We start from the raw sequence: 12,391 nt of genomic DNA, 5'->3' as shown, positions 1-12,391 counted from the left end.
AGTTTCTATCTTATGCTGTTAGTTTACTACGTGCTGTTTATCTAACACATTTATTTTCACAAGTTCAAAGTATGGGTTATTTTGAAAATGGAACAAAGTTAGAGTTCTACCTTACAACATATAAAAAATAACTCTACTAAACGTGATTAAACAACAAATATCTAAGAAAAACCCTAGGAGAAAATGTTTTTTACATTTTGAGTTGCAGAAGCTTGTGTTAGGCAATAAAGCTAGAGACCACAACATAAACAACCAACAGAGCAAATTAATAAAGAAGAAAACCTTCTGTATAGACAAAACTCTGTACCAAACTGGAAAACAAAAGTGAAAAGCTATTTTTAAAAATACTTGAAACAGGACCTGGCACAATAGCCTGGTGGCTAAATCCTCGCCTTGCATGCACCAGGATCCCATATGGGTACCAGTTTGTGTCCTGCCTGCTCCACTTCCCTTCCAGCTCTCTGCTTATGGCCTGGGAAAGCAATGGAGGATGGCCCAAAGCCTTGGGATCCTGCACCCAGCAGGAAGATCCAGAAGAGGCTCCTGGCTTCAGATAGGCTCAGCTCCGGCCATTGTGGCCACTTGGGGAGTGACCCAACAAACAGAAGATCTTTCTGCTCTCCTTATATGCAAATCTGCCTTTCTAATAACAAATAAATAAATCTTTTTTAAAATTTGAAACATACATGACAAATAAAGCATGTAACTTCATAAATTAAAACATGTAGAACTTAATAAATCAATGAAGACACCCCTGCAGGGAAACAGGTGAGAGGCATGAACCGGCCACTCACACAGAAGTAACACATCAGCCTTTGTTTAATGCTCACCACATACATAATCAAAGTCATGAAAATTGAAAATGCTATCAAGATTGGTGATATCCAGGGCAGTGTCAATGGTGAAAAATGAATCTGGTAAAACTCTGGAGGCTGAGATACTAGATTCAAGAATAAAACATGTGATGGAGAATGTGGAGAACACAATAAATACGTGTGAAAGGAAAAGACTCAGGGAGAAATATTCAGCATCACTCCTTTTATGTTCATTTTTATTTTTGTTGAAAAGCATAAGGAGAAGGAGTGGAAGTAGAGAGAGAAAGTATTGGTTCATTCCTCATATGCCTGCAACACTCGGAGTTGAGCCAGGCTGACACCATGACCAGGAGCTCCACACAGGTCTCCCATGTGGGTGGCAAGAACTGAGGGTACACATTAGCAGGAAGCTCAATCAGAAGAAGAGGCAGGACTCAGGCCCAGGCGCTCCAATAGGGGATGCAGGTATCCCAGGCAGTGGTTTAACGTGCATCCTACACCTACACTAAGTCTGGCATAATTAAATTGGAAACAACTGGAAAGAATCCTGGGTTTTGACATGAAACAGACCTGGGTCTGAGCAGGTTCTCTGATTATGTCAGTTACGTACCTTGGCAAGTTACTGCAAACATGATTCTTCACTTCTTCAGCTGTGACTTAAAGTCCCGTTGTGAGGCTTGAACATCAGCTCTGTTGTATCCATATCCAGCCTTGTGGGTCAGTGAGAATCATGGAGTATTCACACAACTCAGCCTCCTGCAGAGCAGAGGCCTTGCTGTCCTGGAAGAGCACCCCAGGCCTCCGTGCATCCTCATGCCCCGTGGAGAGAGCTGGCAGCAAAGCAGGAAAGAGGAGGGTCCTTTCAAGGTTAAAAGCAAAATTGACATGTGGAGGTTTTCAGATCTCAGCCTGAGCTGTCTGCTCCAGCAGCCAGGGAATGAGCCCTGGCTGACCAGCAGTTGCAACCAAGCCTGTCAGCTCACCAAGCAGTCTTCCTTAGGAATAAAACAGGATGGATTTCTAGGGCGTGCAGGATGTGGTCCCTGCACATGTGGTCCCTGGTTATTTTATTATTTGTGTAGCTTTCTTTTTGGTAGGTACTTTGTGTTTGGCATTTTAATTTGATCTTTTGGTATACATTGTGCAGAATAGTCTTTTCTCTTGCCGGAGATTTCAGAACCCCTCCTTCATACTTCAGGCATGGAAAGACTGTGACAGTAATAAAGAAAGTAAATAAATAATAAACCTGTTCACAGGAACAAAAATTAGATGTTTTTTTGGCAACGAGAGGCAAAAATATAGCATAAGAGGGAGAGCAAGAGAATAGTAAATGGTGAGAGCCCAGGAAAGGATTTTCCATCAAAGACTGCCACCTGGTGGAGTAATTGCTGCACCAGCTCTGTGGTTTCTGCTAGGCTTTGGAAAGCAGCCAGAGCCATCAGCCAAAGCTGACCTGTGAGTCATCAAAGCTAAAGAAAAGAACAGATGAATAAATGTTGGTGCATCAGTAGATTTTAAATCTTGACAACACAGAAGCCTTATTTAATTTGATCCCTGTGCATCAGAGACTTTAAACTGTCATTAGTCAGGCACACTGCCACTCTCTTCTTAACTGCAGAAGGCTAGTGCTGTTTATGGGGCATAAACCAGCTATAGCTCATCTGAGCAAGTGAAAGGAAACAAAACCACTTGTGATAAAATAAGAAATAAATATAAAGACTATTGCCTTATCCTGCATAAGCCTACATGGGCTTCTTTTTAAGCTATTTTTTTTCTTTTAGAATATTGTTCTACAGATTCAAAGTATTGAACCATTGAAATGATCATTGATATTTTTAAGAAGACCAATAGTGATTTAAATTAGACTAGATATTTAAGATGTTAATTCTGCCCAATAACAAGATAATGCTGATCAAAAATAAATTACGCTCACATTTAATGTTTTCTCTTTGTTCTACCAAACATAACAGTGAAATCATGTTATGAAGAATTTTTCCTTTTCTCACTGCCTTCACAATACATTATTAACTTAAGCAAAGATTATTATACCATATGCCAAAAATCTATTTAAATGCCAAAAGCAACTTTGTACTTTTAAGCCTTTGTGTTAGCTTTTTATCTGGTAGAGAAAAAAAGCAAATAAGATTCGTCTCTTTTTTCAAAACTCCTGCCCAGAAAAAAATCTTAGAAGCTTTCATATTCTTTTTAATCATATTTTCTACCTCTAGGCTCTGAATTCAATTCTCATTTACGGATTTCTAAGGTTTGCATAATTTTTTAAGCATAGTAGTACATATTTCTGTCGTGTGAGTCGAATACTCCGGAGTCAGCTGTTTCAGTGCACAGATTTGAAGACCATCTATCTTTGTGGAAAAACAACAGGTAAATGGATTTAAACAGGTACATCCTCTACTAAGCTACTGTTAAGTTAAAAGCTAATTGAATAAAATCAGAATATAAGATTGACTGAAAGAGAAAAGGAAGTGAATGGTAAGATTTTCATTTGGGTACACAACCTAAAAAAGTTTGACAAGAAATAGCTCCAGTGTGCCTACAATATTTATTATTCATTTAGATGAGTCACTTAAATTTATTTTCTAAGAAGGCAAATTCATCGAGCAGACAGACACTAAAGAAATAGTCTGAGAAGCAGAAGAAGAACCGAGAAAGTAAAATTTCATAGTGCCCAAGGGTGTAGAGTCTCAGAAAAAGAAGTAAATGCAACAGAGGTCCAGTAAAATAGACCTGAAAAATGTCAATGCCATTAGACATGGCAATTAAGGAGCCATCGGGCCTTAGGGAGAGTAGTCTCAATAGAGTGGTGAGGGCAGAGGCCAGTACATGGTGGATTGAGGAGGAAGTTGTAGTAGAAGTAGAAATAGCAATATTGTTCTTTCACAGAATGTGAATTTAAGAAAGAAGCAAAAAGGAAGGATTCCAGGGTTCAGGGAGGAATTTGTTTTTAGGACCGAAGAGTCTTGAGAATATTTGTTCTGGCAATAGGATACAGAAGGGAGTGACTGAAGGAAGTTCCTATTGGGATCCAGACGAAAGGCTATCAAGGGCAGAGGTAGCAGGTTATCCACAACATGAGGGGAATTTCCAACTTCTCTGGAGCTACAGGAAAGGTAGCAGGGATGGCTATGGCTGTGGGTACATGTTTGGGTGCAGGGCCAGCACAACTGATGGCCTCAGTGGCGGAAGGCCAGTGCTGAAACCAAGTTGCTGTGCAGTTTGACTAAACAACCCAGGGAAAGGAGCAGAGGTTTGGAACGGGAAAAGGTGTTCATCAAGGAATGTCCTTTGCTTGTAGGAAGAAAAAAGGAAATTGTCCCAGAGATCACAAGCTGGGAATTTTCGGGGAGGATATAGGAGAAAGAATATTGATGACTTGTTTTCTGTACTGAAAATATTCACAATAATTGATCATAGAATAAGAGCAGAACCCCTATCACTTCGTGTCCACTAGTACTTTGGGTCCACATCCATATACATCACCAACTCTCTAGCATTCAATCCTTGTCAAGAGACTTCTAAGCAGCAAAGCATTCTGAAACACAACTCCAAAATAAGAAATCATAAACAATAAAAATGACAAATGTGATTGGTTCACAATTAAAAACCATATGCATTTAAAAGGCAGTGTTAAGAGCAAAAAACCAGACAAGCCTCAAAGGGAAAGAAAGAAATGAAAAATACGTGATCAAGGGTTAACTTTTTAACAACTGAAACAGAAGCAATTAGATATTCCTACTTAAATTTTTTGTACTATATTTATATCATAAAAAATTAAAATGAATCATAGACCTAAATATAAAATCTGAAAGTCATAAAGCTTCTAAAAAAAACATAAGAAAACAAGTCTCTAAAACATCAGATTTAGGAAAAACCAAAAGCGTAATTACTACAAAAAATAATTAATTGGTAAGTTGGACGCCAAATTTAAAATTTCTACTTTGGAGAATCAAGATGTTGGAATACGGTAAGGACACATTTAAACAGATGGTGAAACATTAACTAGTATGAAGCAGAGAGGACACATTCCAGGAAATAGGAAAGGACAGAACAACAGCAAAGGGGTACCTGGAGTTGGAAAGCAGCGAAAACAACGGCACCATGTACCCCAGAGGCATTGAGCAAAAGGAGATCTGAACTCAACCAGCAGCCAGAATTCTACCAAAAACCAGGTGGGAAGGGACTTTCACTGGAAGCTTGGAGGTGAACCTAAAGAACTGCCCATCCTGCTGGTCTGTTGGATTTCACCAGCAGCAGAGACAGCGGCAGATCCCAGACGGGCAGTGCAAGAACAGGATGGATTTCACAGTCCAGTCAGCCCCCTAGAGCCAAATTGGGTGCCAATTTGTTTAAGGAGAAAAAGGTAAGGGAAAGCACTGAGCATAAACTGAACTGGGAGTGAACTCATTTCTGACTCAGTGAACTGCAACAAAATGGCATCCTACAGGCTCCACCCAAGACAGGTCTGGTTAGCCCTCAGACCTGACAGCCAGCAGATCAAGACCTCTAGAAGCAGCATATCAGGCACCATTTTGTACAGTGTGGCAAAAGTTTAGGACTGCAGAAGACAACAGTGAGCTGCGCATGTGCTGAGCTCACGAGAACTCACTGAGCTCAGTGGACTGCACTGGTCCCACAGAAAAATAATACTGACTGTGGCATCATACGGGTCAAAATAGGTCTGTGTAGCCCTCAGACCTAACGATCAACAGGTTCCTGCAAGATTACCACCAACAACAACCTTGCTATATAGGACTCCTGGTGTCTCCCTGATGCTGGGAACTGCTGTCACCGGAAGTGGGAGAAAGGTTGTAGAGACAATGGTGCAGCCTCAGCACAGTGTCACAGGAGGTGGAGAGTGGTGAGCCAGGAGCTGGGGCTACAAAGACCATGGTGGAAATCTAACATAAGATCCCAGACCTGGAACTTGCTGGAGGGAGTGGCACAATTGGCTGCAAGCAAAGAGCCTTTTACCAACTGCAATAAGTAAAATCAAACTGTAGACCTGTGGGTGACACAGCTTAGAAACCTGTCCCAAGGAGAAGATTCTGCTAACCAGGAAGTACAATTACCAAGAGCAAAAGAAGACACAAAGACACAATGAATATTACTGAAGACTCCCCTGTAAAAGAGCAAAACCCTATGCCAACCTCAGAGTTAACTGAGGAAAACATCGAGAAAATGGGAGATACAGAATTCAAAACACTTGTTATAAAGCTTCTGATCAACAATGAAAAGCACATAAAGCAGGCAGTTAAGGAATTTAAGGAATATGTCACACTGGAACTAAATCAAATGAAAGCTGATACATTAGAAATGAAGAATACAGTGGAGCAAATTAAAAGTACAGTAGAGAGTCTCCAAAACAGAATGAAGGAGGCAGAAGGAAGAATCTCAGAATTGGAAGATATTTCCTGTCATCAGGGGGAAACAAACAAAAAGCTGGAAGCAGAGCTGATCAGGCTAAAAAAAAAGTATTCAAGAATTGAAAGACACTATTAAGAGGCCAATATAAGAGTTATGGAGTCCCAGAAGTGCAGAAAGAAAAAACAGGATTAAAGGTGTATCCAATGAAATAACAAGGGAAAATTTCCCTAATCTAGAGAAAGAATTGGGAAACAACATCCAGGAGGGGCAAAGAACCCCCAACAGGATCCAACAAAAGCGATCTTCACCACAACACATGATCATCAAGCTTTCTTCAATTGAAAATAAGGAAAAGATCCTCAAGTGTGCATGTGAAAAAAAATATCAACTGGCATATGAAGGAATGCCAGTTAAACTCACAGGAGACCTCTCACAGGAAACTCTACAGGCCAGAAGAGAATGGAGGGACATATTCCAGATTCTAAAAGAACAAAATTGTCAGCCCAGGATAACATACCCAGCAAAGCTTTCTTTTGTCTTTGAAAATGAAATAAAATTCTTCCACAGTAAAGAAAAGCTAAAAGAATTTGCCTCTTCTAAACCTGCCCTACAAATGATACTTCAAGATATTCTCTTGACAGAGAAGAGGAATAGCACCCAACAAAACCAAAGGCAAACGGGAGGAACATCCCAGTAAAATGACAACAGAAGACTAAACCAATGAACAACCCATTTCTAAAATGACAGGACCAAATTACCACCCATACATATTAACCCTGAATATAAATGGCTTAAGCTCAATAAAACGTCATAGACTAGTAGGCTGGATTAAAAAAACAAAACACATCTATTTGTTGTCCAGAAGAGACACATTTCACCAACAAAAATCAGTGAAAGTTATGTCACATGGGTTTTGATGTTTTCTGTTAATCTCTTCAAAACATGTTCTTCTGATTAAATTATTCAGTAAATCATAGATCATACAGTAGCATCATTTTCTTCAAGAAGGTTCTTGATTTTCTTTTTCATTTCTTCAGCAACACATTAGTCATTCAGGAGCATGTTATTTAACTTCATGGTGCTGTTAATTTATTTTTCTTCCTGATGTTGATTTTGTATTGTGACTTTTCATATAATGGGATGTACAGTTACTGTGAAATGGAGACTAACATATCCAGATGTGCGGATACAATGCAGTATGCATCTCTACTTCCAGACTAAAGATGAACTCCCAATGAAACTGTTTACTATATGACAATAGGATGATGGACTCTCTGCCATCGCCCATGCTCACAATAACTGACATATGACTATGTATGAAGAACTATGTTTTAGTAATGATATAGGGGAACTCAGTGTTCAGGGGAGGGGGAAACTGGGGAGGGTATAAGGGGAATCCCAGGGGCCTATGGAACTGTATCATAAAATGATGATGATGATGATAATAAAAGATTTAAAAAATAAAATTTCTACTTTAAGACATATTGGCAGATAAAAAGACAAACTATTAATTGGAAGGAAAATGTTTAAAATATACATACAACTGAATCTAAACCATGTGGGCCAGGCTGGGTCAGTTCATAACTGGCAGATCTGAGGACCAGGTTGGGTTACAAGAGGGGCCAGGTTGGGTTGCAATCAAGCAGCTGAGACAGGGGGCTAGCTGGGTCAGAATAGGCTGTAGCACTTACCAGCAGGAGCTAAAATTGGAGCAGGCTAGACTGAGCCAAGCTAAGGCACCTGCCAATCAATGCCAAGGTGAGGCAAGCTATACCAGTCTGGGGACAGTGAGGTAGGGACTGTGATTCCAGGGATCAGGGAGTCTGGTGGGGTCTGGATCACCTGGCCTGGATCCTTTGACCTGTTTTTGTGGTGGGTGCAGGGTCTGTGAGTCCCTTGGGTGGGAGGTCAGATAGGGCCTAGACTGTCTGGCCCAAGGTTTTGGGCCCGCCTGCATGGTGAGTGTCAAGTCCATGGGCCCTGGGGGTGGGGAATACAGTTGATCCAGGATCACACAGCCCAGGTCCTTGGGCCCATCTGTCTGGTGGGTGCCAGGTCTGTGAGCCATGGGAGCAGGCAGGGGGTGGGGAGAGAAGATGCAGCAGGGTCCAGGTCACCTGGTCTGGGTCCTTGGGCCTACCAGCATAGTGAGAGCTAGATCTCACTATGGCGGGTGAGGTCCTGTGATGCCTAGGTTTCCTGGCCCAGATCCTTGGGCCCACCTGCATGGTGGGTACAGGGCCAATGAGCCTCTGGGGCAGGGGGCCCAGTGGGGTTTGGGTCACCAGGCTCAGGTCCTTGGGCTTGCCTATGAGAACTGGTCCTCCTCAGTGGAAAAGACACAGTATTGGATAGCTGGCCCACATCCACATAGAGGCTATGGCAGCCCATTTGGGGCCTTCAAAAACATCTGATACCACAGCAGAGGAAGAACAGAAAAGACTGGACAACTACCCAGGCAAAATAAAACAGCAAATATCCGTGTGAATGGAGACTCTAAAGAGGACTATTCAGCCAATGGACATAAGTGCTCCCTCATCGTTGGATCAGCAAGATCGATAACATTTCAAAACTATTGAAACCGCCTTGGCAGAACCTTCAAGAGCGACCAGGGATCCCTGGGTTGCTATTCGGTTACCGTTCCCCATCCCCAGATGCAGCAGCAGTTGGGAGACTGGGTGTGGCTTCTCCCCTGGTCTTCCCCTCCCCCCAGATATAGGAAAAAGAAAACTTGGAAGCAGTGATCACACCCACCTTTCCCTGACCCTCTATCCCATCCCCCCAACCCTGATCAATTATGTAAGCATCATCTAAAATAAAAATTGAAAAAAAATGTACAATTCATTACATGCTGATTATACAAGCGAGCATTTAAAACCCCATGGAAAACTGAATTAAAAGAAATATATTTGGATGAAAAACAACTGTTAAATTAATGCATAATTATTACATACTACATATCCTCCATTTAACTTCTTAAAGATCCCTCATACTTCAAAAATTTGTTTAGAAATTCCACTGCACTGGGATCAGCATGGTAGCCTAGCAGTTAAAGTCCTTGCCTTGAAAGCACCGAAATCCCATATGGGCATCAGTTCTAATCCAGGCAGCCCCACTTCCCATCCAGCTCCCTGCTTGCGACCTGGGAAAGCAGTAGAGAACAGCCCAAAGCCTTGGGACCCTGCACCTGCATGGGAGATCCAGAAGAAGCTCCTGGCTCCTGGCTTTGGATTGGCTCAGCTCAGCTCAGGCCATTGTGGTTGCTTGGGGAGTGAATCATCGATGGAAGATCTTCCTCTCTGTCTCTCCTTTTCTCTGTATATCTGACTTTGCAATAAAAAATAAATTTTAAAAAAATCCACTGCACTGCCACCTAACTTTCCTCCATTAAAAAAAAAAAAAACATATTCTCCATTAAAAAAAAAACAAGTTATCTAAAAAGTACCTGAGTACTAATCTCTGTTTAAAGATAAATTAGTAAGGATATATTTGAAGCTTCCTGAATGTATCTCTCCCACTGGTTAGAGCATTTTACCAGCTCTTCTGTGATGAGGCCTGGCAATATCTCAAAACCCCACATTTCCCTTTTGGAAATGCATGTGTTTGACAAACTATATACACTTCTCACTGAGGAATCAGGATCTAATCATTCTCCCATAAACTCTAGCCCTCTACACATGTCTGCACAGGCACCTTCTCTGCATAACAGGAAAATTGAGACCCCTTCCTCTAGCCATCGAGACCACTCAGATCACAGAGACGCATCTGGATTTGTTCCAGCACTGTTCTGCTCCATAGGCATGTAACGGCAGCAAAAACAACTGAGCAAAATCAGACGCATGCCTGGCCTTTACACACTTCCAGCTGCCTGACCAAGGTGGGACATACTCCACTACTAATTTATCATTCTAGACTGTCCTTCTTTTATGTGTTGTGTACTCCTTGTTGGAAATGACAGCATCTCTGCATGTCAGTGGTGCAAAGTAAACACACCTCACAGAGTTCACAGCTTAGCAACAGCTTCTCTAAACATTTTGCAATAGAACAAGAAAAAAGACCTTTACCCACAATGATCTGACACAAAAACATCAAAGAATTAATGTCAGGCTGAAATAGGAGAAATAGACTCTACCTTAAAGATTAATCTCTGGGAGAAAAATAAGCAAGCAGATTCCTATGCAGTTCTGCCGATTACCAACTTCAGAATGTGGAACTCTCTGGGGCCTTGGAGACCAGCGTGTCCAAGACGTGCTTTACAACAAAGAACTGGGGAAGGATTACTTTATTGTTTCCTGATGCAAACTTATTCTAAATCTCTAAACAGTCATCAGAATTTGTTCATGTTTATCATGTTTTACTGCTAATGGCTTTTCAAAATGTGGAAAACAACAGCTTCAAGAGACAGTGGGCTGGGTCCAATCAGTAGGGCTATAATGAACAATTTATAAAAGCTGATTAAATTTTATCACACAACAGGGTGAACCAAAAACTGCTTCTGGCCTAACCTTTCCTGGTCTTTTTGAAATTGATTTAGGAAAAAGATCAGTTATTCACCCTTCTGCCATTTTATAGCCAGTACAACACACACACAGTCCCATAAGCAAAGGATAGATTGTTGATGGTTCACTGTGTAGTTTTGAAACTCCTTGCTTCCATAGACCAGAAAAGCTGACATGAGTGTTGGCTATAAAGGTCTAATGGGATCAACTGTAAGCAAGATAAATAACATCTTTAGCAACACTGCCACAGGGCAATCTTTCAACTGTAAATGTGTAATCACATTTCTCCTTAACATTCTTTATCCATCTCCCAGCACCCTGGGAAAAAGGTCAATAGGTCAATATTCTCTATCTTGATACAAAACCTTTTACAACCTGTATACTTTATAATAGCTTTATTAAAGTGTAACTAGTATATAAATGCTGATATGTATTTAACCTATCCAATTTGATGAATGTGGACATCTGCTTGTATCCAAATATCATCACCAAAAACATGGTAAGTAATTTTCTGTCACCACAGGGTTTTTTTCTCACTTGTTGGTTGGCCGGTTGGTTTGATGGCTTTGTTCTGTTAGTTTTGTTTCATGATTTTAAAAAAAAAGCCATACTGCTAACTATGGGCTGGCAAATCTCTAGAAATTACTTGACTTATGAAAGTGTAACTCACATCCATTGAACCTGCATCTTGCCTCTCTTTTCTAGCCTCATTTCCTGCTGTCACCACCACCACTGCCATCCCACTTTTTCTCTCATTCCTGCAACACTTGTGTGGTCAAGTCCTTCTTCTTCTTTTTCACAGCATAGCGTCTCTGAGTCCCCCCCTTCATGAATGTACCTCTCACTTCCACCATCCTCAGTCCACATTGACCAAATGCCTGCTCATTTGTCATAGGAAGCTTCCAAGACAATCCACTCCACAACCCCCAACTTCTGGTCCTCACTCCCTCTGACTGGAATGTAGGCTAGATCCAGTGACCTATGCCTCATAAACAAACCCCAACACTGATGAACGGGTGTCACTTCAGAGATTAGACTACAAAAGATCACAGCTTGGGTCTCTCTGGCGTTTGCCTCTAATAAAGCAAGTTACCAATGAGGTAAGCCATCCTGTGTAGAGGCCCATGTGGGCAGCATGAGGGAAGTCCTGAGTCATCAGCCAGCAGGTAACTGGAGCCTTCAGTCAGCCAGCCTGCAAAGCCCTGAACCCTGCCAGCAACCACATGTGTGAGCATGTAATCAGATCTGTTCCCAGTCCTGGCTGATTGCAACTCCCTGAGAAATTCAGATCAAGAACCATCCAGCTGCCCCATCCCAGAGAATTATCCCTCCCTCCTTAATCCCTAACTCCGCCCTTTGCCCTGTGCCCTGGGCTCTGACTCACATCTAACTCTTGCTGTCTGCCCTTGTTATTAGTTTTGTCTCTCCCTCCCCGCTTGAAGCATCTTGAACCTGGAACTGCATTTGTTTGCTTGTTGATCTGCTTATCTCATACAAATGGATGTGAACTACATTACAACCTAATTTCATATTTGAAACACTAAGAGAAACAAGTCAAATTTTCAACTTTAAAGTACAGAGAAATATGCTGAGATTTATTAGACAACATAAAACCCTATTTGGCTGTCTCTTTAAAAAAAAAGTTAGAATTTATTTTGAAGACGGAGAGGAACATAGAGTGTCCCAGCCATTGGT

Source organism: Ochotona princeps, chromosome 14 (genome assembly GCF_030435755.1).
Source record: "Ochotona princeps isolate mOchPri1 chromosome 14, mOchPri1.hap1, whole genome shotgun sequence".
Classification (NCBI taxonomy): domain Eukaryota; kingdom Metazoa; phylum Chordata; class Mammalia; order Lagomorpha; family Ochotonidae; genus Ochotona; species Ochotona princeps.
This window is presented reverse-complemented; position numbering follows the sequence as displayed.